This window comes from Symphalangus syndactylus, chromosome 14 (genome assembly GCF_028878055.3).
Source record: "Symphalangus syndactylus isolate Jambi chromosome 14, NHGRI_mSymSyn1-v2.1_pri, whole genome shotgun sequence".
NCBI classification, from domain to species: domain Eukaryota; kingdom Metazoa; phylum Chordata; class Mammalia; order Primates; family Hylobatidae; genus Symphalangus; species Symphalangus syndactylus.
Genome location: NC_072436.2, coordinates 95,757,313 through 95,784,267, shown reverse-complemented (window position 1 = coordinate 95,784,267; position 26,955 = coordinate 95,757,313). Strand labels below are relative to the sequence as shown.

General features: G+C 42.8%; 1 long non-coding RNA gene across 1 annotated transcript; it reads left to right on the top strand.

Moving 5' to 3' along the window:
• The first annotated feature begins 6,071 nt into the window (after positions 1–6,071).
• On the top strand, positions 6,072–26,248 carry LOC134732504 (uncharacterized). The gene is made up of 3 exons (XR_010115755.1): positions 6,072–6,171; positions 14,438–14,485; positions 26,127–26,248. It is a non-coding gene; the product is annotated as an uncharacterized lncRNA (long non-coding RNA).
• Positions 26,249–26,955: the final 707 nt, after the last annotated feature.

Below are 26,955 nucleotides of genomic sequence, written 5' to 3'. Positions count from 1 at the left end.
TTTGACTTTGAGATTTGGAAGACTGACTTTTCAACTTCATATTCATTGTTGTCATCATCCACTGATGTGTATTAGGCACTTACTGTGTGTAGAATGCTGTGTTTATCACAGAAGGGTTGTATATAAACTCGTACAAGGCATCCATAGGATGACCAAGGTCTTGTTATTAAATTCCAAGATACTATTCATTCATTCATTCAGAGAATTATTTTGTGAGCCTCTACCATGTGCCCAGCAACATGTGGCTGTTGGTAACACAAGAGAAAGCAGCAGAACAGAAAGAGTCTCTGCCCCAACAGTGCTCATGGTCCAGTGAGGGAGGAAGATTTTAACTTTTATTTTTAAATTTTATTTATTATTTTCTTGAGACAGAGTCTCGCTCTATTGCCCAGGCTGGAGTGCAGTGGTGCGATCTCAGCTCACCGCAACCTCCACCTTCCAGGTTCAAGCAATTCTCATGCCTCAGCCTCCCAGGTAGCTGGGACTACAGGCGTACACCACCATGCCCAGCTAATTTTTGTATTTTTAGTAGAGACGGGGTTTCGCCATGTTGGACAGGCTGGTCTTGAACTCCTGACCTCAAGTGATCCACCCGCCTCGGCCTCCCAAAGTGCTGGGATTACAGGTGTGAGTCACCACGCCCGGCCAGGATTTTGACTTTTAGAAATCACTCCTGTCTGCACATTTCACGTTCCCCAACCCTAAACTACCAAAAGAAGGTAGTTGTTAAGTTTAGAATCATCAGGGGTACACAGTGGGATAGAAACTCACTGCACTTTGAGAGGGCGAGATTTATGCAGATTGGCAGGGAGAAATAACCAAATAGGCCGAGGAGGCTGTGGCTGGTAGTTGCATCATACATTGTAGGGGGTTAGGGCTATTTGAAGGAAGGCAGCTGTGGCATCCTGCAAACTAAGAGACGCGGCCGTGGAGGAAGAACTGCAGGGCTTTCTCATTTGGTTGTGTGAGGTCTGTTGCCCACCATATGGTTGAGAATCCCTAAAGCTGATTTCGGAGAGTAGGTGGAATCTGGGGTGAGGGGGTGGGAGGTGGGGTTCAGGGCAGGTGGAGACCCAGACTGAAGGGAAGAAGAATGTTGTTGTAGGCATCCTTCTGACTGGGTCTCCATAGACAAAGAAGAATGAAGGAAGAGAATTCAACAATATTACTACCCACTCATAGGAAGCGAGAGGATGATGTATTTGCAGCTGCTGTTCACTTTACAAACACCTTCACACATATGGTCGCACTTGTTTCTCTAAATAGCTTTTGAAGTAGGCAAGGCAGGCCATTTCACAGAGGAGAGAACCGAGGCGTCTTTCTAACTGAGGTTAAGGGATTTGCTCAATACCACACCACTTATTAAGTGGCAGAGGGGGGACTTGAACCTGCTTCCTCTGTTAGTCCTGTCTTCTTTCCATAGGCATAAATATTATTATTTAAATTTGCAGAGACCCCCATCCAGGAGCCCAGAACCTCCCAAGGTGAGGGTTTGCTCCTGAACTTGGCAAATAACATTGACAATTCTGCCAGAAAGGAATCTTGCATTTGTCACAATACTTCCCAGAAGGGCTGCCTCTGTGTGCTGAAGAGAAAACAGATGTCAGGGACTAGTTCTCAGCCTGTAACATTCAGTCCACTTTATTTTCTTCCACAGGCAGAATGAGACAGAGGGATTCCTCCCTGCCTGACAGGGCCAGTTTTATGCACATGGAATATGAGTAGCTGTCTCTACCATATGATTCTAGGACTCGTGTCAGTAAACTTTCTATAAAGGTCCAGATAGTAAATGTTTTAGGTTTTTAGGCCACATGCAATTTCTGTTACAACTACTTAACTCTGCCACTGAGGCGTGAAAGCCACCATAGACAATGTATAAATGACGGGGATGGCTGTGTTCCAGTAAAACTTTATGGACACTGAAATGTGCATTTCATATAATTTTCACATGTCACAAAATGGTATTCTTCCATTGACTTTTTTTCAACTATTTAAAAATATAAACACCATTCTTAGCTTGTGGATTATACAAAACAGGTGTTGGGCAAGGTTTGGCCCACAGGTTTAGAAGACCAAAGAGCTCTCTCTGTCCCAAATATTGTCCCCATAGAAACCTGGATTTCCAACTTCCACCATCAGCTTCACCATCAGTACTCCATTCCTCTTTCTTTGTCTCTTTTTTCTTTCTCTTTCTTTTCCTTTCTTCTTTCTTTCTTTTCCTTTCTTCTTTCTTTCTTTCTTTTTTTTTTTTTTGAGACAGGTCTTTCTCTGTTGCCCTCTGTTGCCCTGGCTGGAGTGCAGTGGCACAGTGGCACAATCATAGCTCACCATAGCCTTGAACACCTTAGCTCAAGTGATTCTCCTGCCTCAGCCTCCTGAGTAGCTGGGACTACAGGCACACTCCACCACACCTGGATGGTACTCATTCCTTTTGGGTTTCACTGTACTTCTTCAGACTCTTCTTTTTAAGAAGCAGGCATCCAGGGAGGAGGATGGTTAGAAAGAAGCCTCAGTTCTCAGCTGGGCGCAGTGGCTCACGCCTGTAATCCCAACACTTTGGGAGGCCAAGGTGGGTGGATCACAAGGTCAGGAGTGCAAGACCAGCCTGTCCAACATGGTGAAACCCCATCTCTACTAAGAAAAATACCAAAAACAATTAGCCAGGCATGGTGGTGTGCGCTTGTAATCCCAGCTACTCGGGAGGCTGAGGGGGATCATTGCTTGAACCCAGGAGGCGGAGGTTGCAGTGAGCCGAGATCACGCCACTGCACTCCAGCCTGGGTGACAGAGCAAGACTTCATCTCGAAAAAAAAAAAAAAAAAGAGAGAGAGAGAAGCCTCGGTTCTCTCCTCTGTGAAATGCCTTGCCTACTTCAAAGGCTATTAAGAGAAACAAGTGCAATCATATGCGTGAAGGTGAAAAGTGAACAGTAGCTGCAAATACATCACCCTAACTTCATTTTAGAACTTTATTAGATGTGTTAGAATGTAAGTGCTGTGAGGGCAGGGCCTTTGTCTGTTTGGTTCACTGTTAAGTTCACTATTAAGTGCCTAAGACAAGGAACTGAGTTGCATAAATACTCTGTATAAATACCAGTTGAGTGGATGAATGACTTTCCCCTCTAATTTGAAAGATCGGAGCCACCAGAAGAGATGGTTGGGGCAGTGAAGGCAAGGGGTGGTGGGTGAGTGGGCAGAGGTGACAAAGATAAAGCAATCGCTTAACTGATGTTTCTGCAAGCCCTGGCCTGGGAGATGCTGAAGTCTGCTGATGCTCTCGAAATCAGTGGGCTTGGAAGAGGCAGGGCACAGGGTATGCCAGTGCCCACGGAGCCTGGGAAGGGAGTCAGGAAAGACCCAGCAGTTGCAAATGGCACCCGGAGAAGCGGCACCAGGGCCTGATGGACTCACCCAATCCATTTCCGTGGAGTGGTGCAGTCTCTGCCAAGAAAAACTTTAGGACTTGACAAGATTTGGCAAGTCCCTGAAACATGAATTTGTGCAGTGAAAAGTTACAAGGGCCTTTTGGCAGATGGGGCAAATCCAAAAGACAGTGGAAAAATGTGCGTGGGATGTCAAAACTCACTCTTTCTGCAGGAAAGTGCCAAGGAAAGGGAAGGCTAAAAGAGGGCAGAGAATGAAGACACACCGTCCCCATCCCCCTAAACTGGCCACACATTTTTCTGGGTCAGACACATCATAAAATGCTATAGGACTGAATGAATGCAATGAATGTGGCATATGTTATTAAAAATAACCAGGGTTCCTCACTGCAACCACAGTGAAAAATACCAACCAGGATGCTTACTGAATGGAAAAGTTCTTGCAGATAAACTGTCCCAGTAAAGGACTCCAGCCTTGATTTCTCACCCTGAGTTTTCCTTATGTCCTTATGCAGAACAAGAATCACAACCAGCCATCCCCCTGGCTGCCCACAAATCTGATCCTCATCTATTTATTTATTTATTTTTGAGATGAAGTCTGCCCAGGCTAGGGTGCAGTGGCATGATATCAGCTTACTGCAACCTCCACCTTCTGGACTCAAGTGATCCTCCTACCTTGGCCTCCCAATGTGTTGGGATTATAGGTGTGAGCTACCACACCTGGCCGCTTATTGATGTTGAAATCTGACTCGGTAATTTCCCAAATTTATACAAGGATAGACCAGACCAGCCACTCTTTTTCTGGTAGATAAGTCAAGCTGGGGCCCAGCAAGACCTTCCAGATGTTGCTAGGGGGGTGAGGTTTCCACACACCTGGTCCAGGATCCCCTGCATGGGGAGGAACCACTAGGGCAAACTGAGCTCTCCATATGATCTAGAGTCTGGACCTGCAACAGAAGAGGTCAACATTTGGGGCCAACATAAAAATAACAAAACTTTAGGGAATGCCTGTGATGCATTGTGGAGACATAAGCTTCAGGTCTCTTCCTTGATATACCCACAGCAGCACGGCAGAGAAGCTAAGAGTCCATTAGACTCAGGATCATATCCTGGGCCTTGATCTTACTAGCTGTTTGACCTGGAGACATTACATTGCCTCACCGTGACTTGATTTCATCAGCCGTAGAGTGGGAGTGATATTTACCTCATTGACTTAATGAGTTGATTGAAATAAAATGTGTAATGCAACTAGCACAGTACCTGGCATATAGGAGGTATGTGATAAATAGTATTTGCCGTTATTTTTAACTGCAATTTAATAAAACAATTTCCTTTTGCTCTCAATTAGCAAGGCTTCAACTCCCCATTGCCCAGCCTCCAGGAAGAGAAAGAGGCCCTCCTATGCCTCCTGACATTGCATTGCCTACTCCCCAAACTCATGTGCTGAAGTTCTCTCATGGAGAGGATAGCAAGCAGGTGCCCAGTTGAGTATGGCTCAAAGTGGCCCTCCAGTCTCATGAAATTGTTTTGAAGTCTCAGCTTTAATTTAAATATGCTTGTCAACTTTGCATTTTACTCCATAAAATCTTTTGATATATTAAATCTTATCAGTTTGTTCTCCCAGAATTTTTGAGTAACTTCAAGATTCTGTGAAGACAAATGTTCCCCTTAAACACATATCCCTGTTGGAGAATCTCACACTAATATCACCTCTGCCCGTGGCAGGTCAGCAGGTTCGAGGAGGGAGGCTTCAAGTCAGACCAGCAAGGATGACTTCATGGAAATGGTGAGGCCTGGGCTGGCCTAGTAGGATTTGGACTCATGGGAAGAAGGAATAAATGTCTTGAGCAGAGGTCTGGAGGTGGAGAACACATAAAACTCCCAAAGAACCATGAAGAAACTCGGTTCTGGAAACCAAGAACTAGGATTCCTTCTCAGCTGAAAGTCACTAATCTTTGTGTCTCATTCCAGTAAAACCCAATCCCACAGGAGTCAGAGTTGCATTCCAAGGCCATCAGTCACCTTCAGCAGCCACGCAGTCCCATCTCTCTCCTTACTCATTCTGTACACGTTTTCCACCTGGACGGGAGCCCCTGCACAAGCGTGGCTGGCGCCAGGCATTGCTCTCCAGCCTCCCCCAGGACTTATGGTCACTAAGACATTTCTCATAATGAACACGTAAGCCCCAACACACCCAGCCCTCCCTGCCCATCTCAGCAGCCAGCCTTCAAGTTTTGCCCTCTGCCATCCCAGGCCAGGCACCCTCTCACTGTGGGAATTGTCCTTGCTTTCCTCCATCTCACCTTCCTTCCTCTGTGAAGCTTCCTTCCTGGAAGTTTTAAGGAGAGGCCAGAGCCACAGGGAGGCTGAATTCTGATGCTCCATAAATTGAAGCTGAGTTCTCCTACATAAGACTGCCTCAGCACGCTCAGCAAACTTGCTTCTCTTCACCAGACCACTTCCGTTTTGCTCTTCCCATTTTAGCTGTCTTCGTCCAGGATCCAGTGGAGCCATCCAGGAAGCACAGCAAGGGGCAGTCAGTTGGAGGACCTAACAGTGCCTTCTGCCCCTGGCACATTCGCCAGAGAAGAAGACTACTCTGGGACTCACCAGTATGGGATGGTGCTATGGCAACAGTCTCCTTGGAGCTCACTGGATCCTTAGAATTATTTTGTGATGCTTGTTCTGCATCTTGAAATGACAACCTGTGCCTCTGGGACTCGGCTGCAAGGAAGACAAGTGGACATGTTTTTCTGTGTATCCCAAAAGAGGTAGCAGTGTCCTTGCAGGTGAGAGCCCTCTTTCCACTTGCTCCCTACAGTGCTGAGCATATTATAGGTCTTAATAATACTCAATGAAAGATGTAGTGGTTTCCAGCCAACATGTTTAGATATCTATCCCTCTTCTCCACATACACTGACATGGAGTATTGATTCTTTAATTTGGAAAGACAGAAGTTGCAATAGGGCAACATATAATGGTAATACAGGCTAGGCAGTCAGATGAAACATGGAGAACAAACTTAGGTGGTCCACATATTACAGTGTAACTCTCCATCTGTAAAATGGAGATGAAACTACCTAAATAATAGGCATGTGGTAAAACAATTTAGTGAAAGTGAACATTTAGAAAAGGGTTTAGAACATCATAGATTCCTAGTAGTAGTCATTTACTTCTTTCTCACTTTGGTTGGTCATCAAATTCGAGTTGGTAAAAGTAAAATGGCTCTGTTGGAAGCTAGGAGAGAAAGATATATCCACTTAAGGCAGTAGGAAGTCAATTTATGAAATTAACTCTTCCTAGATGTGGCCCTGATGGTAAAATATGAAGAGCTCACAGGAGTATTTGGCTATACCATGATAGCTGTTTCTCTGAATGTTCAGTCCATGCTCTGCCTTCTGGGGTTGTGGAGATGGCTCCTCATAGTCCCATCCCCAAGCCACACCTGAGTGTCTCAGCAGTCGTGAATTCTAGGCTGGACAGACCCTGGGGCTGCTGACACCAGGGAGGCCTTTCTTGGGCTCTGGCCTTCTTTGCCCCACTCTGGCTGGCTAACAGCCAGCACCCAAGGCTTAAGTTAATAGGAGACAAAGAGTGGCTTCAAAAGTCTCCTTAGGGCTTTGGGGAGGAACTTGGAGATGCTTAAAAGGGGTACAGGAAGAACAGATCCCATGCATCACTGCCTCTTGTCAGTAAGGTGGGTCACGGTGGATGGCACCCATGGTACAGTCCTTTCTCCACTCTGGCAGAGGCTAAGATGCTGCTTCTTGATCAGAGAATAAGCACTTAAGGCAATCGTAACCAACGCCAGCATTCTCCATCCACATGGAGTGTGCAGACCTGACCACGGCTGACAGCATTTAATTTCCCAAACTAAACTGGGTAGAATTTGTTTAATATCTGTTTAGCTTCAACAACCCCATTGAACATCAAGAACAAGTCAAAAGACCAGTGAGGTTTCGACTAAACTGGATTTGTTTGTTTTTGTTTTGTTTTACTGCTGTAAGGAGAGGGCAAACAGTACAGAATTCTGTAGAATGAAACCACTTTCTCAGTGAAATTGCCTTAATTTAAGCAGCAATTTCTTTCCAGAAAGTTAGTAAATCAGCAGAATGTGGCCCAGAGGCAGGCAGATAGGAGGAATAGGTAAAAAGTTTAAGTCATCTGCTTGGATCACACAGCACAGAAAAGCCAAAGGAAAGAAGAAAAACAACTTCTTCTACAACAGGAATTTGTTCTCATTCCTGGTTCACAATTCTTTCTGGGAGAGGTGTGTGTGTATATATATACACACACACACACACATATATATATATATATATATATACACATATATATATATACACACACATATATATATACACACATATATATATAAATGTATAGATATACATATATATATATCTATACATTTTTTTTTTTTTTTGAGACGGAGTCTTGCTTTGTCGCCCAGGCTGGAGTGCAGTGGCGCAATCTCGGCTCACTGCAAGCTCCGCCTCCTGGGTTCACACCATTCTCCTGCCTCAGCCTCCTGAGTAGCTGGGACTACAGGCGCCTGACACCACACCTAGCTAATTTTTTGTATTTTTAGTAGAGACGGGGTTTCACTGTATTAGTCAGGATGGTCTCGATCTCCTGACCTTGTGATCCGCCTGCCTCGGCCTCCCAAAGTGCTGGGATTACAGGTGTGAGCCACCGTGCCCAGCGGGTATATATTTTTTATGTAAAACTTTTTCACATTTGGTCTCCAAATTTAACCCAAGACAAGGCTGTACCGGTCTTGGAGGTGAAGTTCACCCATATCGACAAAAGGCTTCCTGCTGGAAAATTCTCTCTGATCATCCTCTAAGGTCCTGTGTCTCTGGCTGTCCACTGCGGCTGCAGTGCTGTCCATAGCTGGAGCATTCCCGCCACTAGGTTCTTTGCTTCTGCTTCTGCTTCCAGACTGCCCAGAAAGGCTGGAGCAAATGTCATGACTGTGAAGACGAGGATGTTGCAGAGCCGAGCTTCCATCTTCAGCTTCTCAATGCCCTATTATTCATTCCTGCCTGACTTTCTATTCTGTGTCCTCCCTGCCTCAAATTTCCAGGCCACTTCTCTCTTCCCATCACCTTCATCCCCACCCCTCACTCTCAGCGTAGGATCTCATTGTTTCCTTCCCCGGGAGGCTGCCTGCACCCTCGCTGCCCCTTGTCTTTACCTTAACTGTTCTGTGGTCTATCACACCTTCTTCCTGCTGCTTTGCAAGCCCACCTGCTCCACCCCTTCCTGCCCCTCCCAGGATCCTGCTCCATCAGAGTCCCCTCTTGGGTGCCTTTCAATCTCTCCCTCCTTATGATTTATCCTTGAATATTGCTCAAGGGCCCATCACCCAAAGAAAACTTTCCATGCAGTCATCACGGTGAAACTTCTTTAAAGCCAGGTGCAAAATCTTTCTGCCTTTACTTCCCACACCCTGCTCAACTTCTTTATTGCCCAACCCAACTGCCTCACCATCTCCCCTTCTTGGGTCTCCTTGAAGCATCAGAAATACCTTCCAGCCTTTCTTCTTGGAACTTCCCTCCCTTTTCCTCATGGCCCATCTCCTACTAACCCTGCCGTTCCGTGTTGTCTGTTGCTCCCCTAGATGTGGGCATTCCTCAGAGTTCTGCCTTCCTCCTGTTTTGTTCCATTTATCTGTTTACTCTTCCCTGGATAGTCCTTCATGACAGTCACTACCAACAACTCCAACTCCATGTATCCAGTTGTAACTAGTGTTTTCTTTTCTCTTTCCCCAAATCCACTTCTCTCTCAGAGTTCCCAGTCTCCGTCCTGCCCATGGTCACCTTCTCAGGCACCCTAAAGAGAGCACTTCCTTTCCTCCCACCACACCTGACTGCCTGCCCCTGACCTCTGCAGGGTCCCCAGCATCTATCCCCTCCCTCCAGGAACACTGCCTCTGCCTTGCCAGTCCCCCTCCTCTCTGACCTAGGCTACTGAAATAGCCTCTGGTCCTCCCGCCTCTAATATCATCCCTTCTCAGCTTGTCCTTTTTATGGCTTACAGGGTCAATTATGAATATATAGGTTGGGTTGCATCACCACTCACTCCATCCACAAGTCTCCAACACCTTTAAGGGTTATCTGCGGTTTGCAAAACAAAGCATCTCAAAACTCCTAATTCCACTTTCCACCCCCACCAACACACTCACACAAACACATACACACCCCACACACACCCCACAGGTGCCTTAACTTTCTCCTCCATTCATTTGGGACCACTCATCATTCCCCAGATACAATTTTTACTTTTATTCCTTGGTGTTTTGCTGGTTCCTTGCCTCGGAACATTATCCTCCCCTTTTGAAATCCTACTTGGCTTGTAAGGCTCACCTCTTCCACGAAGCTTTCTCCTGTTCCCCCTGGCACAGCACACTTCTTCCTCCCGTGAAGTCAGGTAGAATTTTGCTTGTCTCTCCATCACAGGACTTATTTCATCCTTGTCTTTGTTACGCCTGTATCCTGAAAGAGCCCAGCAACATGGCTCTTATTATTATTTGATAGTGGCAACTTATTATTTGCTGACTGACTGAATGAATGAATGTGAGAAGTGAAATTATTTGCTGAATGAATGAATACGAGAAGTGAGATTATTATTTGCTGAATGAATGAATGAAGTACTCCACTGTTTTATGGGTGTAGTAGCTATGATAACTTTCGTGGTATGATGAGTGGTCGATCACAACACTTTCCATATTAATAGCTCAGTTTTACCAGGAGCACAGCCAAGACCCTGCCAAGGCCCACAGAGGAGCCCCCCAGCTTCCCTTCCCCACTGCTGTCCATGCTTCCTCCTGGGGCATAGACCTCTCTGCCCCTTTACTCTGGATAAGATTAAGTCTCGACTTTCATTAATCTGCAGCCGTTTAAAAGAGGAACTTTGCACCTTTCACAAGGCTGCTCTGAAGTTGTCTGTTAGCCCTAACACTTATTCCCCCACTTCTTTGCCCTCTGCCCTAGCCAAGATCTCCCCTCCTATCGTTCAGATACTAGCTGAAATGGTTTGGATCTGTGTCTCCACCAAATCTCATGTTGAATTGTAGTCCCTAGTGTTGGAGCTGGGGCCTGGCGGGAGGTGATGGATCACGGGGGTGGCTTCCTCACGATGGTTTAGCACCGTCCTCTTGATGCTGTTCTCATGATAGTGAGTGAGTTCTCACAAGAGCTGGCTGTTTAAAAGTGTGCAGCACTTCCCTGCTCACTCTCTCTTGCTCCTGCTTTCACCATATAGAAGCCTCACTCCCCCTTCACCTTTTGCCATGATTGGAAGCTTCCTGAGGCCTCCCCAGAGGCAGAAGCTGCTCTGCTTCCTGTATAGCCTGTGAAACCATGAGTCAATTAAACCTCTTTTCTCTATAAATTACCCAGTCTCAGGTTTTTCTTTATAGCAGTGCAAGAACAGCTAACCCAAGTTCTTTTTCTTTCTCCCTCTCATGATGGGCTTTGCCTTGCCCTTCATGTACACCTAAGTGGAGACTTCAGTCCCTATGTCTGCTTCCCAAGGACTTCTGCATCCAAGCTTCTTTTTGAATGACAAAATGAAAGGCATCATCCCCTAGGAAAGGCAATTCAGGACTTAGGAAATGGGCAGGGGAGTTCTGAGGGGCTGAGATCCTTCCTCCTGCTCCTTGAATGCCATAAGCAACTGTCTCTCTCCTCTATCTTGCCCTGCAATAAATCCAGGGAGGCCAGGACCACACAGAAGCCCTTCCTCCCAGATACTGTCCTAAAAGCAGCAAGAGGGAGCCATGCGGAGGGGAGGACAGCCTGTGATTCTGGCCCGTCCCACGGGTGAGTCAGCACTCATGTGGTCAGCCCTCTGGCTCTTCTCCCCCAGCCTAGAGAGAAAATGCTGAGTCGCACACCTTGTGGGCAGCCACGGAACCAGGGGCTCCCCTGTTGCTCTCCATCTCCCCATGCCCCAGTCAGCTCCAGGCCTCGTACCCCCTTCTTGGCCTTTGATGAAGGGGCCTCGCAGGCTCCAGACAGCCGCAACCCTGGGAAGCCATCCCTCTAGCGGTCAGATGAAATGCAGGCTTCCAGGGAAGAGGCAGAGAAAGAGCCAAGAGTCTTGTGTCCCTCGTCTGTACCTGTGCAGGCCTGAGCAGGAGACACAGGGCCCCCTTCCTGGGCTGCGGGCAGAAGTGGAGCCAGCCAAGACCACAACCCACCCATCCAGGTTTCCATTCATGAACCTTCTACAGGCTCAAGGCTGGAAGCCCGCCTCCTTTGCTGTGGCTTGAAGTGGTTTGCGCAGACCGAGTCCAGATATGTAATAGCTGTTCGCTATTTTCTATGAGAAGATTTATTCAAAAATAAATTTAGCTAAGGGGGGACGAAAGTTTAAAAAAAAAAAAAAAGGGAACACAGAAGGACAGATTTTCTTATTGACTCGCTGCCAGGGATTGAAACATGGAGGCAGGCCTTCCTTTTGGAGAAGAGAGACAGCTGCAACATTTCACGGTGTAAAGTCAGCGAATTTCCACAGGCCTGCCAGCCAGGGACCACAAAATGGTTTCAAACAACGGCTCGCTTCATGCTATTTGTGTGTGTGTGTGCGCATGTGTGCCTGAGTGTGTGTGTTTAGAAAAAGGCAAGGGTGGGGGGTGGGCAAAGGGGAAGCTAAAAAGTGTCCTTGCCCGGCCAGAGTGGGCAGGGGCGGAGTGAGCAGATTAATGAAAACGTTTCGCTGGCATGAGGGGTTTGATTGCCCCACTGCAAAATTGCTTGCAGATTTGAAAACAGCATGTTTCATTTCAAACTCATTCTCTTGCCATACATTAGCACTTGTCAATGTAACCATTAAGCACAGGCAGTGCAGAAATTTAATTACAAAACCATTTATTTTATTGAAAGAAAAATAAACCCAAGCTACCTCAAATGCATTAGGTAGGTTCAAAACATGTTCAGCTGATAACACCCAAGGGTAGGGAGGCTGCTGCAGGAATAAATGCGTCTTTCATGTGCGGTGGGGACTCGATATTAGAAACAGCTGCCTCTAGGTCCTCTTTATTTAAGTTCAATTAGGAATTAAAAAACAACCGAATTAATGAAGGGACTTTTTATATCTGCAGTCACTCGGCTGTATTCATTCTTCTCTTCCCCATTTGCCTCCCCTTTTAAGTATTTGGATTAAAAATGCTAATTACTCAAAGTGAACTTTTTATGGAATGGATCCCCCTCTCCACCCACTCTCCATCCCATCTCAGGCTTGTCTTTTGTTCTCCTAATGGGAGACTATGCAAGGCCTATTGTATTAAAGGAAATCACAAAAATGTGCTAAACACATCAAAAAGTCTCCAGTCTGTATCTTATTTATACCTTCTTCCCTCTCCCCCACGTACGTCTTCCACACAGTTGGAAAGCCAGCAGCGTTAGGCTCTCTGGTGAAATACTAGATTTGGGTCGAGCCGCGGGCTGATGTCATGCTGGAGACCGCCTCTCCTGAGCACTAATGGGCTGCCAATAACAAGTCTGTTTTACTGTTCCTCTGGAAAGGAGAAAAAAAAAAAAAAAGAGTTATAACCTTCGTGGTTTGGACTGATTTGTCAATTTAAAGTGCACTTTTTTTTTCTGTCTGAGATATCTACCCACAATTTCTTACAGACATCCCCTCATGCAGTCCACTCAGAGGAGGAATCTGGAAAGGGAAGATTGGTTATTTTTTCTAATTTTCCTAGCAAGAACACAAACCTCTAAAATTTCGGAGAGGCGTCTGTATTAGTTCGTTCTCATGCTGCTGATAAAGACTACCCAAGACTGGGCAATTTAAGAGGTTTAATGAACTTACAGTTCCATGTGGCTGGAGCGGGTCTCACAATCATGGCGGAAGGTGAAAGTCATGCCTCACATGGCGGCAGACAAGAGAAGAGAGCTCATGTAGGGAAACTTCCTTTTTAAAACCATCAGATCTTGTGAGACTTATTCACTATCACGAGAACAGCACAGGAAAGACCCGCCCCCATGATTCATTTATCTCCCATCGGGTCCCTCCCACAACACATGGGAATTATGGGAGCGACAAGATGGGATTTGAGAGGGAACACAGAGCCAAACCGAATCAGCGTCATTGGATCATTTGCCTGGTGGGAGGTGGGGAGTGGGAGGCAGATAGGCACGGAGGGGGCTCTTCTCCTGCAAGTTCATTTTTAGGTCTTGTAACTACACTGATGTGCAGTAGCAGACCTTTGTGACATTGACTCAGTGATGGTTCTGCCTCTGTCACTACTGTCCAGTGTGAGACCTAAGGAGGGCTTCCTGGCTTATTTCAGAAGGGCCTCCAGAGCTCTGTTGCACCTTGCAAAACCACTGCCAATGCTTTCTGGGGCTACCCACATTGTCGTCTAAACTGCTCTGAGATCCACCAGGCAGCTTGGAAATTGGCTGGACAGGCACGGCTGCCTCTGACCTAGCTGCCTCGATCTGCCCTTGACACGTACTCTTCATGCCAAAGACCCAGGGAACCCGAGGCAGGGAGAACACATTCAGAAAGAGAAATTCACCATTCCAGGGAGTAACCCTTTACCAATAGATTGTAGATAAGCACTTGCTTGGAGAAGAGAAAGGAAGGCAGAAGGAAGCAGGAGGGAAGAGTTGGTCATATTTTAATATTCTAAGAGACTTGGCATCTAACTTGAGCCCTGCAAACCAAGGAAGCAGCAGGGTAGAGTGGGCCTCCGTGGTGTTACCATAAGTGCATCCAGCAGAGAAAATAGCAAAATACTGCAAACATTCCCTGAGGGATTCAAAAAGGTGATACCCTACTCTGATTCAGCCCTGGAGAGATGCTTTTCTAAAACCATGTATATGAAAGAGCAAAGGGTCCGGGGGTCGGGGGTGGGAGGGAGGCGGTAGGGTGGGGGTGTGTGGGAAGAGAGGGCTGGATTGTTTAATGCACTGTTGCTGAAGGAATTTCCACTTGGGTACGTATGTGCTATAGACTTTCTGAACATCACATCTCACTCAGTAAAAGTGCACGCCAACACCACGTGCTCTGTTTATGTCTCTCCCTATCCAGTGCACTGGATGGATGAATGAAGGCACTCTCCCAGGCTTCCAACTCTTGGTAAGTGTGCATTTTCTAATTACATTTCTCAGCCTGGGCTTCAGACAGGAGAGCTCAAAAAATGTATTCCAGTTTTACAATAGCAATGGTTTTTTAAAGAAAGCAACTCAATGATTCAAGAATGACTTCTTTTCTCTTATTCTTGTCTTCAAGAGTAAGAAGTAAACTCCCAGGAAACAGAATTGGTTTCCTCTCCTAGGAGTTGGGTTGTAGATGGAGCATGCAAGTTCTTCAAAATGATCCCATGGCTTAGAAGCAAGAAGGGGGGAAGGTAGAATGAGCTTGCATCCAAGGGGCCTTCTAGAGAGTGTGGAATCCTGAATTGTGCATAACAGAGTATGCCTGGGAAACAGGAGAGCTGGATGTCATACCCAAAGCATCATTTTCACAGTCAAAGCTACTCCTTCTCCCTAAGGAGCTACAAAACCCGTAGCAAGATCATGTGGCAACTAAGGCCACCTGCTTCAAATAGGGTTTTCTCTCCCTGCTTTGATCCTTTACCCCCACTCATTTCCCTGCTCTGTGACACACAGAGTAGATAACACCACCTTAGCATCGAGTTTTAACCATTTATTCTCATATATTTGTTGAGTACTATATTCTGGGCATTATACTAGGCATTGGGGATTTAATGAAGAACAAGACAGACAAAGTTCTTGCCATTGTCATTTAAATCCCAGTAAGGGAGGTAGACATGAATCAGGTAAACAAATAAATGAAAGGGCCACAAATTATTAATGCTTTGAATGGAATAAATTGAGCATTAGAGTGGGCTTTAATGGGAAGGTTTGTCTGAGGAGGAGAGTTATGCTAGATCTAAAGGCAGAGAAGGAGCCAGCCCCATGGAGAGCTGGGAGGAAAGTGCTAACAGTGACAGATGCAACAGGCAACACAAAGCTCTAACGACCATGAGAGTGTGGCCTGACTGGGATCAGCCAGAAGGCTGTTGTGACTAAGTGTGGTGAGTGAGGTTGGGCAGTGGCACAGACACAGAACATTTTACATGTAGTGAGAAGCCACTGAATGGATTTGGAACAATGGATGAGCATATTCTGATTTATGTCTTAAGAAGGTGATTTTCTGCAAATATGGAAATGAACTGGAGGTGGGCAAAGGTAATAACAGGGAGACCCTTAGGAGGGTATTGCAGCTGAAGTGAGAGATGGTGGCCAGAATTCGAATGGTGGTGAGTGTTCTGCCTCTTTTTGTTTCACGTAGGCTGATTTTTTTTTTTTTTTTTTAGGCAGTTTGAGAGTTCTTTGAAAGCAAAGAACTTATTTTATTCTTCACAGGATAAAGGAGGAGTCCCACTCCTCACCACCAGTATGTTCATATGATGCAACAAGAACATACTTCTTCTCTGCTTGGTCTTCAGTGCAGGGCAGCCTGACACACACTATTCTTCTGACCTCCTGTGCCATCACTGCCCTTTTAGGGGGACATGATGCTCATGTCTCCCAAATACTTCCCTTTTTCCCATTTTCCCAAACTATGACAGGACTTTCCCAGAGCCCTTCCACTTAGAATGTTCTTCTTTCTTTTTGGCAAAGCCTGGCTTTTCTTGCTATCTAAATTGTCTAATAAAATACCAACTCTCTGAAGGCTTTTCCTAATTCCTGGGGTAGTGGCAGCAATGTGCACCTCTGTGCTCCCATGGTGCTTTGTTCACGTCTGGAGTTTTGCACCTGTTCACACCCTGTTGTACACTCTCTGCTTGAGAGTCTATCTCCTACCCAGATCCCTAGCTCCTAGTTACAAACTCATTGCCAAATCTCAGCCTTTCCTTTAAAGAGAAGTCAAGGTGAGGATAGATTCTGAATCATGTTATATTTGAAATCATGGCATAACATGGTTAATATTAATAAATCTTATCATTATAAACTTCCATTGTATTTTACACTTCTATTAAACTTTTAAATAGTTTTAAAAGTTTAACTTCTATTAAACTCTTAACTTGAAACTTTTAACTTCTATTAAACTCTTAAATCTTATCATAATAAACTTCTATTGTTTTTAACACCTAAGCTGTGGCCTCAAATTTAAACAGAAAACAGTCCTGGTAGAATGTAAATCCACTCTCCTAATGAATGGCTGAGTGTGTGAGCTGGAAGATTGATCAATAGAAATTATCTAATCTAAAGACAAGAGGAAAAAAAAGGTTGAAAAAATGAACAAGCTTCAGGGATATGTGGGACAGTATCCAAACGTTCCATATGTAGTTAATTACAGTCCCAGATGCAGATAACAAAGATAATGGGGCAGAAAATATATCTGAGAACATACTGGCTGAAAAATGTCGGAATTTGTTGAAAGACATAAATTATAGATCCAAAAGCACGGTGAACTCCAAACAGGATAATTTTGAATAAAATCCTATCTAGGCACATCATAATTAAATTCCTGAAAACCAAAGATAGTGAGAAAATCTTGTAAGTACCCAGAGAAAAATGACCCATCACTTACAGGGCCATGACTCAAATGACTATGGACTATCAGTGGTGGTGAGGGAGTGGTATATGGACTTACACTGTTTCAAGGTTTCTACATTTTATGTAAAGAAATGCAATATTAACTAAATATACTGTGAAAATAGAAGGATGTTTGTGTGATAATCAGATCAGCCATTTAAAAACAAATCCAATGTGACATATCTAAAAATCTAACAAATAAATAAGTTAAAACAAAATTATAAAATGTATTCAAACAATTTAAAAAGGTAGGAAGGGAGAACACAGGAACTAAAAACAAAGTGGACAACAAAAAAGAAATACAGTCTTAATACAATCATATTAATAACTACATTAAATGGTAGTGGACAAAATATTCCAATTAAAGGGCAGAGATTACCAGAATAGATTATTCTTTAAAAAGCAAGATCCAACTATATGCTGACTAGAGAAGATGAGCTTTAAAAACAAAGAATCGATTAATAAGGAAGACAGAATCATAAATGTATATGTGCCTAAGACTAGATCCTCAAGATACATAAAGCAAAACTTGACAGAATAAAAGAAGAAATAGAACATTTTACAATTATTGTGGGATATTTGAATATTCTCTCTGCAATTGGTAGAATGCAGGACAAAAATTCAGTAAAGTCATAGAGAATCTGAGCAGCCATATCAACACCCTAGCCTGATTGATGTTTATAGAACACTATACCCAACAACTGGAGAATACACATTTTTTCCAGCTGTACATACTCACCAATAAGGACCATATCCCAGGCTATAAGACAAATCCTAAAATAAATTATAGGATTGAAATAATAGTAGGATAGATCCTCTGATCACAATGTAATTAAATTAGGAATCAATTAAAATAAGTTATCTAGAACAAATCCAAGTAATCAATTAAAACAAGTTATCTAGGACAAATCCAAATAAATATATTGCACTTCTAAATAATCCATAGGTGAAAGAAGAAACCACAGAGAAATGATAAAATATTTAAAACTTAATGATAGGGAAACTACAACATAAACTAAAACAGTGATTAGAGGGAGTTTTATGGCTTTGAATTCTTACATTAGAAAAGAAGAAAGGTTTAAATTCAGTGATTTAAAATTCCACCTCAAATCCAAAGTAAACCAAAGTTAGTAAAACAAAGAAAATAATAAAGAGCAGAAGTCAATGTAATAAGAAACAGATAAGCAATTTAAAAAATGAGTAAACCCTAAAGTTAGTTCTTTGTAAAGAATACAAAAACTGATAAATTTTGTCAGACTTTGTAAGAAAAATGGAGAACAAAAATTACTAATATCAGGAATGAAAGAGGACTTATCACCACAGAAATCACAGACATTAAAATGTTAAAAAGAGAATACAAGAATAGTATAAGGAACTTCATACCAATAATTTCTGCAAAATAGTTGAAATGGACAAATTTATATAAATATAAATCATCAAAATTTACACAAGATGAAATAGAGAATCTGAATTATAGGCCTGGGTAATTTCACTGGTAAATTTTATCAAACATTTAAAGAAGAGATATCATCAAACTTACACAAACTCTTAAAAATTAGAGGAGGACAGGGTACACCTCCCAATCTGGTTTATGGTACCAGCAAAACTCTAACACCAAAGCATGACAAAGACAATGCAAAAGGGAACACTACAGGCCAACATCCCTCATGAACATAGATGCTAAAATTTATAACAAAATATCAGCAGGTTAAATCCAACAATATATAAAAAGGAATAAAACATCATGACCAAGGGAGATATCCTGGGAATACAAGGTTGGTTTAATATTCAAAAAATTAATCAATATAATATGCCACATTAAGAGAATAAAGTAGAAAAACCATACAATCATTTCAATAGATGCAGAAAAAGTATTTGACAACATTTAATATATGTTCATAATAAAAACTCTCAGCAATCTAGCACAGAAAAGAACTTCTTCAACCTGATAAAGGGCATCTTTAATGATGAAATATGGAACAGTTTCCCAGCAAGTTTGGAAACAAGGCAAGGATGCCCACTCTTATGACTTCTATGCAACATTGTACCATCAGTCCTAGCCATTACACTAAGGCAAGAAAAAGAAATAAAGCTTTTAAAGATCAGAAAGACAGAAGTAAAATTGTGTCTATTTGCAGGTGATAATTTTTTTGTGTAAACAATTCTAAAGAATCTACACAACCACAATTAGAACTGACAAATGAATTTAGCAAGGTCACATGTCACACGGTGAATATATAAAAATTGATTTTATATTTTATTAATTTGCAGCAAAAAATTAGAAAATGAAATTGAAAATCATTAATTTACAAGAATGACAAAAATATTCAGGAATAAATTTAACAAAAGATGTGCAAGACCTATACACTGAAAATGACAAAATATTGCTGAAATAAATTGAAGAAGACATAAATATATGGAGAAATATACTATGTTCATGGATTACAAGACTCCATGTTGTCAAGATGTCAGTTCTCCCCAAATGTGTCTACAGATTCAATGTGAAATTTTAGTAGGCTCTCTTTGTACCAATTAATAAGTCCATTATAAAATGTATATGAAAGTACAAATGACCTAGGATTATCAATACATTTTTTATAAAGAAAGACAAAGTTGATAGTCTTCTTGACCAAAGAATAGATGTGTAGATCAGTAGAAGAGAAGAGAGGGTCCTAAAATAGATCCATAAATATACTAGTGATTGGCTTTCAACAAAGGTGCAGAGGCAATTCAATGAAGAAAGAATGTTCTTTTCAATAAATGGTACTGGAATAATTACGTGTTCATATACTCAAAAAAACAAAGAAAGATGAAAGGAAGGAAAAAGACAAAAAGAGAGAGAAGGAACCTCTCTCTACCCTCCTTACCTTGTAGCATATTCAAAACTAAAAATAGATCATAGACCTAAATATAAACCTTAGACTATACAATGTCTAGAAGGAAATATAGAAGAAATTGTTTGTGACCTTGTGTTATGGTTTTAATGTGTATTCTCTTCAAAACTCAGATTGAAATTTTATTGCCAATGTAATGGTATTGGGAGGTGGGCCTTTAAGAGGTGATTGGGCCATGAGGGCTCTACCCTCATAGATGGGTTTAATGTCCCTGGAAAAGGGCCTTTGGGGGTAGGTTCTCTCCCTTTGTTTTTCCACTCCTCTGCCACGTGAGGAACAATGTTCCTTTCTCTGGAGGATGCAGTGTTCAAGGCACCATCTTGGAAGTGGAAACCAGGCCTTCACCAGACACCAAACCTGTTGTTGCCTTGATCTTGGACTTAAGAAATGTAAGAAGTAAATTTCTCTTCTTCATAAATTACTCAATCTCATGTATTCTGTTATAGCAACACAAATTGGACTAAGACACCTTGGGCCATATTTCTTGGATACAAAACCAAAAACACAATTTACAAAAGAAAATAAGATAAGTTGGACTTTATCCAAGTTAAGCAGGAAGCAAAGTATTACTTTATTAACAGCTTAAAAACTGAGGCTTGCCCAGATCACATAGCCAGCAAACGGCAGAGCCTAGAAATGAACTCAGGGCAGTCTAACTCCAGCATCTACAATTTTATGCACAGTATTCTCATACAACTCTACTTGTAAGATACAGCGTAGGGAGCACAGACTTCAACAGCACAGCTGTGCCTCTGACATAATTGGCCAAGAACTGCCTGCCTACTCCCCACCCTAATCCTCTGCTTGGACCTGAGGGATGCCTGAGTGCTTGAGCGTTAGCAACACTGAATGAGCTTTCAGCAAACCCAGCGATGCTTCATCACCAAAGAAAACTGTTATGACAGAAGTTAGGACCAGGCTGTCTTCCTTGAAGATTTGCTAGCTCAATTTTGATAACTTGTTCTTGCTGAAAACAAGGGCTGTCCATGTGACCAGTATTACTCTGGGGGCTATGCTACAGTGAATGCAGTTAGGCAAGAGCTTACACCTCAGTGAGAGCTTGCACAGGGAGGGATGAGCAGTGTGTAGGGCTGAAATCCACAGTGTGGGCCCTTTCCTGCCATTCCTGCCTCTGCTTTTTTCCTTCCTACAGTGCCTTGCTTGGGCCTAGGCACATAGTGGGTTTCAATAAAGAGTCATTGCAGGCCCTGAGGCCAGTATATGGAGCTGCCTGGAATCCATGCAGTGGCATTGCTCCAGAGAGGGAGCTTCTGTTGGGTAAGTTCATACACCCCTAAGACCAAACAGCTGCAGCACAGCACCATTTTGAGAGCCCAGCCCCCATCAGACTGCAATCCTGTCCTGGGGTCCAAGAGCTCCTGTGTCTTCACATCCCTAGAGCCTCACTTACATCCTCCTTCATCCACCTAGAGGACTGCAGTGGCATGATGCCAACTGGACCCAGCAATATGTCAGGGGCACCAACACTCGAGGACACCCAGTGTCCTGCACTTTGCAGCACACTGGGGAGGCTACCCCAGGACAAAGGGAGCTGAATGTCATGCTCTCCAGCACCTGACAGTCACCTGCCTGGGGGCATGGCCACTGATAGCAACCCCAACCCCCAGCAGCAGGGCTGCAGCACACTTATACATACCCTGAGGACAGGCTCTCTCCACCCACTGCCACCATTGCTCCCACCATCTAAGCACTTTGCCTGGGGATGGGGGCATTTCCCCACCCTGCCCATCACAGCCTGCACCCATGCAGGCCTGGGGGCAGGCCCATCCCACTTGGCACCACCCCTCTCAGTGCCCAAGCATGCTTCCTGGGGACCTAGGAATCACCTTGCCCCATCCACCACTACGGGGATCTGTGCACTCCTCCTAGGGCCTGAGGATGGGCCCATCCAGCCTGCCACCACGGCTGGCACCAACTCACACATGCTACCTGGAGCCCTAGAGACTGGCCCACCCAGCCCATCACTGCCACTACTAACACCAGCACCTTCCACCTGGGAATGTCAGGATTGTTCCACCACCATTATTGCCATCGCATGCTGCCCAGGGGACGGAGGACCTTCCCGTCTGTCTGGCTCACCACTGCCACTAATGGCAACTGAATACGCTGTCTGAAAGCCCAAGAATCCGCCCACTTGGGCCCACTAACAGTGGTGTCCATGTATACCACCTGGGAGCTCAAGGACACATTTGGCCCACTACTGTCACTACTGGGGCCTGAGAGCTGGCCTACCTGGCACCTCAGTCTCCAGCAAAGACTCACCATGGCGTCTGCTAACAACCACAGCCTAAGCCACTGAGGAAATCACAGACATCACTGACACTGTTTACAGCCAAAATCATGCAGAGAATACACACCTGCAGGCACCCAGAACCAAAGCTAATATACTCTACCCAACCAACACCAGAGATACATTTATAAGAAACAGTCTTCCCCATGAGAGCCAATTCAAAAAATTGGAAGAAATTATTATTACACCAGATGCACAGATATCAATGTAATGGCACAGGAAACAGAAACAGCAAGGAAATATGACACTTCCAAAGGAACACAATAATTCTCCAGCAACAAATTCCAGTGAAAAAGAAATGTATAATATGCCTAGAAAAGAATTCAAAATAATGATATTAGAGAAGCTCAGTGAGACACAAGAAAACACAGATAAATAGTACAAAGAAAGCAGAAAAACAACTCAGGATATGAATAAGAAATTCACCAAAGAGATAGATATAAAGAAGAACCAAACAGAAATCCTAGAATTCAATGAATGAAATAAAAAATACAATCAAGAGCTTCAAAAATAGACTAGATCAAGTAGAAGAAAGAATTTCTGATCTTGAAGACAGGTCTTTTGAAATAATCCAATCAGACCCCTCCCCTGCCAAATAAAAAAGTGGGGGGAAAATAAAAGAGAATGAAGAAAGAGTATTGATATATGAAGCAACACTATAAAGTGATCAAATATTCATGTTTTGGGATTTTCTCAGGGAGAAGAGATGGACAAAGGCTCAGAAAACCTATTTAACAAAACAATACCTGAAAACTTTCTAAGTCTATCAAGAAATTTAGACATCCAGATACAGGAAGCTCATGGAATCCCAAAGAGATACAACCCAAAAAGGTCTTCTCCAAAGCACATATAGTCAATTGTCAAAAATCAAAGACAAAGCAAGAATTATAAAAACAGCAAAAGAAGAGCATCTAGTCACATATAAGAGTGTATTGCTCAGTAAAAGCCTAGGAGAGAATGGGATGATATATTCAAAGTGCTGAAGGACAACCATTAGTAGCTAAGAATACTATACTCAGCAAAGTTTCCCTTCAAAAATAAAGGAGAAATAACATATTTTCCAGACAAGCAAAACTGAGGGAAATCATAGACCAGCCCTACAAAAAATATTCAAGGGAGCCCATCACCTGGAAGCAGAAGAACAATATCTACCATCATGAAAGCACACAGAAGTATAAAACTCACTGGTAGAGCAAACATACAAATGAGGAAAAGAAAGAATTCAAATGTTACCACTACAAAAAAATACACCAAACCATATTGATAAACAACGAGTGAAAGGAACAATGTTTATACAAAACAGCCAGAAAACAACAAAATGACAGAAATAAGTCCTCAAATATCAACAATAACCTTGAATGTAAAAGCATAAAACATTCTACCAAAAAGATACAGACTGGCTGAATGGATTAAAATTTTAAAAGGCATGACCCAACTATATGCTACAAGAAACTCACTTCACCTGTAAATACACATATAGTCTGAAAGTGAAAGGATAGAAAATGATATTTCATGCAAATAGAAACCAAAACCAGGCAGGCATAGCTATACCTACATCAGATAAAACAGACTTTAAGTCAAAAATAGTAAAAAGAAATAAAGAAGGTCATTTATATAATGATAAATAGATTAATTCAGCAAGAGGATTTAATAATCCTAAATATATATGCACCCAATACCAGAGCACCCAGATATAGAAAGCAAATCTTATCAGATCTAAAGGGGGAGATAGATTCTAATACAATAATAGTTGGGGACTTCAACACCCCACACGCAGCATGAGACAGATGATCTCGACAGAAAATCAACCAAGAAACATTGGACTTAAACTGTACTTTAAACCAAATGGACCTAACAGACATCTACAGAACAATTTATTCAACAGTTGCAGAATACACATTCTTCTCATCAGCACATGAAACAGTCTCCAGGATAGACCATATGTTATGCCAGAAAATAAGTCTCAAAAATTCTCCTAAATATCAAAGTCATCTCTAGTGTTTTTTCAGATGACAGTAGAACAAAACTAGAAATCAATAACAAAGTGGAACGTTGGAACCTGTACAAATACATGGAAATTAAACAACATGCTCCTAAACAACCAATGGGTCAAGGAAGAAATTATAAAGAAAATAAAAAATATTCTTTAAATAAATGAAAATGAAAGTATAACATATCAAAACCTGTGAGATACAGCAAGCAGTGCTAAGAGGCAAGTTTACAGCAATAAATGCCTACATAAAAAAATAGAAAGATTTCAAATAAATAACCCAATGATGCATGTCAAAGAACTAGAAGAGCAAGAAAAAACCAAACCACAAATTTGTATGAAGAAAGAAATAGTAAAGATTAGAGCAGAACTAAATGAAATAGAAAAGGACCAACAAAACAAAAGTTGTTTTTTGAAAAGATGAACAAAATTAATAAACTGTGAGCTATACTAACCAAGAAAAAAGAAGACTCAAAAAAATAAAATAAATCAGAAATGAATAAGGTGACATTACAACTGATACTACAGAAATACCAAAAACCCTCAAAGACTATTATGAACAACTACAAGATAACAAACCGGAAAATCTAGAGTAAATGGAAAAATTCCTGGACACATGCAACTTACCAAGATGGAATCTGGAAGTAACAAAAAACCTGAACAAACCAAAAAGGAGTAATGAAAAAGTCTCCCAACAAAGAAAAGTCCAGGACTGGATAGCTTCATTGCTTTATTCTACCAAACTTATAAAGAGGAACTAACACCAATTCTCCTCAAACTACTCCAAAAAAATTGAAGAGGAATGAATTCTCCCTAACTCATTCTACAAGGCTAGCATTATCCTCATACCAAAACCAGACACAGACACAACAACAAAAAAAGAAAACTAGAGGCCAATATCCTGATGAACATAGATGCGCAAGTTCTCAACAAAACACTTGCAAACCAAATCCAACAGCATGTCAAAAAGATAATACGTAATGATTAAGTGGAATTTATCCCAGGGATGCCAGGCTTGTTCAACATATACAAATCAATAAATATGATACATCACATCCACAGAATTAAGGACAAAAACCACCATCTCAGTAGATTCAGAAAAATCATTTCATAAAATTCAACATCCCTTCATAATAAAAACTATGAACAAGTTAGGCATAGATGGAACACCCCTCAACATAATAAAGACCATGTGTGACAAACACATAGCTAACATCATACTGAATGGGGAAAAGCCAAAAGCCTTTCCTCTGAGAACTAGAACAAGACAATGATGCCCACTTTCACCACTCCTATTCGACGTAACCATATACCAAATATGCTCATGCATTAATCTTGAACTTCCCAGCCTCCAGAAGTGTGAGAAATAAATTTCTTCTGTTTATAAACTACCGAGTTTATGGTATTTTGTTATAGCAGCTAAAACAGACTAAAGACAACGCTCTTCAAACAAATCTGGGCACATGCATTTAAAGGTCATGCTGAGCTTTGCCTGGTGAAGGGAAAGAGTACCAAGTCTTCATTCTGTCTTCCTGACCAGTTTGGCTCTGGGCAAAACTTGCCAACCCCTCAGGAAAAAATGTGTTGCAACTATCTATCGGGAGTCCTTGAGCATCTCTCACAGCCACACTTTGCTTCTCATGAGATAGATCAGAGTTTACTGCTTCCCCTTCACAGTATCTGGGAAGAATCCAGTAAATATGTTTTCCATCGTGTGTGTGTGTGTGTGTGTGTGTGTGTGTGTGTGTGTGTGTGTGTATTAGATTAACATCCTGGGGAAAGGCCTTGGCTGACCCATCTTTTAATCAGTATAATTATATTTTATGCACCTACGTTATATACTAGCCCAATGCTGACAAAACATGCTCTTTGCCTTCAGCAAGCTTTCCATCTTCATAGGGAAAGGAGTCTCACTGGTAAGCATCGAGAACGTTCAGCCAAGTCCTGGGTCATACTGTACATGGTCTGTCTCTTGCAGGAGCAGAGACAAGCCACTGTGGCCTGGAGGAGCTTGTGGAAGCCTTCACAGAAACGGCTGGGAAGGGCTTGAGGGACAAGAACATAATGTGAAACCAGAAAGCATGAACTAAAGCCAGGGAGGAAAAATTGCTGTCTGGACAGATGCACACATGACCAAGCCCGCTGGTGGTTGGTAGCCAGTTCCTCTGGGTTTTTGGGGCCTCTCTAGCCACATGCGCCTCTTAGCGGGGCCAGGCCAAAATTTCCACAAACATTTCCATCCTGAATTCAGCCAGATTGGGATATTTCATTCTACCAAAAAGAGGAGCCAGAAGCTTTGACCTGAATGCATAAAAGTAAGGTGGAAAAACAATGTTCGAAATTTTTCTTCAGAAAAAGAAAGCCCCACCAATAATCTGGAAATTCTTCATAGGGCAGCAATTCAAACCAGCAGCTTAAACTCCTTGACAGAGTGGAAAAACTCTGTGAAGCACCTTCCTGAACTTCGATCATGATCTTGTTGTTCCTGGGAGAAAGAGAGCCCGAGACATGGCCTTGCTGTCTTGGGTCTTTAAGAGTTTGGGTCTGCCTCCAGTATCTGATGCTGCAGCCAAGCCCTGGCCCTTCTCTTCCAATGCACCCTCAGTAACACTGATCCCAGTGCATTCCTCCCATTCTTCTGCCTCGCAGCAAGCTTCAGGTCAGAGCAGTTGCAAGATCAGATTTGTTTGTGGAATAAAATGCTTTAACAGTTCAGCAGAGGATGGAGGGAAAGATGAAACCAAGATGGCTGAAGCACTTATACCTGATGGAATGCTGTTTGCAAGACCACGGGAGAATGGTTGGGC